This window comes from Corvus brachyrhynchos, unplaced genomic scaffold (assembly GCF_000691975.1).
Source record: "Corvus brachyrhynchos isolate BGI_N302 unplaced genomic scaffold, ASM69197v1 scaffold95, whole genome shotgun sequence".
Taxonomy (NCBI): domain Eukaryota; kingdom Metazoa; phylum Chordata; class Aves; order Passeriformes; family Corvidae; genus Corvus; species Corvus brachyrhynchos.
In genome coordinates this window covers 1,526,797-1,527,200 of record NW_008238347.1, presented here as the reverse complement: position 1 = coordinate 1,527,200, position 404 = coordinate 1,526,797, and the positions used below count along the sequence as shown (strand labels likewise).

General features: G+C 70.3%; 1 long non-coding RNA gene across 1 annotated transcript in view; it reads left to right on the top strand.

The window, feature by feature from the left end:
• Positions 1 to 27: 27 nt before the first annotated feature.
• Positions 28 to 404, top strand: part of LOC108446963 — a 10,613-nt gene continuing 10,236 nt past the window's right edge. Inside the window, exon 1 of the long non-coding RNA XR_001862306.1 lies at positions 28 to 274. This is a non-coding gene — a long non-coding RNA (uncharacterized LOC108446963). The remainder of the gene's footprint in view (positions 275 to 404) is intronic.

The following is a 404-nucleotide window of genomic DNA, read 5'->3' as shown; positions in this document are numbered from 1 at the left end:
GGATAGGATAGGATAGGATGAGTTCTGGACTGCCCGGCCTGCCCTGTACTGGTCACCACCCTCTCCTCAGCACCGAGAGCAGCAGGGTCCGGTTCTGACACGGCCCGGTGCCCACCGCGGGAGCATCCTGGGCACCGCCCCGGGGGAAAGCGCGGGGGTGGCTCCAGCAGGTCCCTGGGCAGCGGATGCGTGTGGAGGAGCAGGGCCCTGGCCAGGCCCTTGAGGGTGCCAGCTGTGTGCGACACTCATGAGGCCTCTCCGGGCTGTGTGTAAGGTGTGCACCGGGTGTGCTCGGTGCCCGTCTCGTCCCGCGGCGGGTGGGCCCGGTGTCCGGAGGGTGTCCGGAGGGTGTGCGGAGGGTGTGCGGAGGGTGTCCGGAGGGTGTCCGGAGGGTGTGCGGAGGG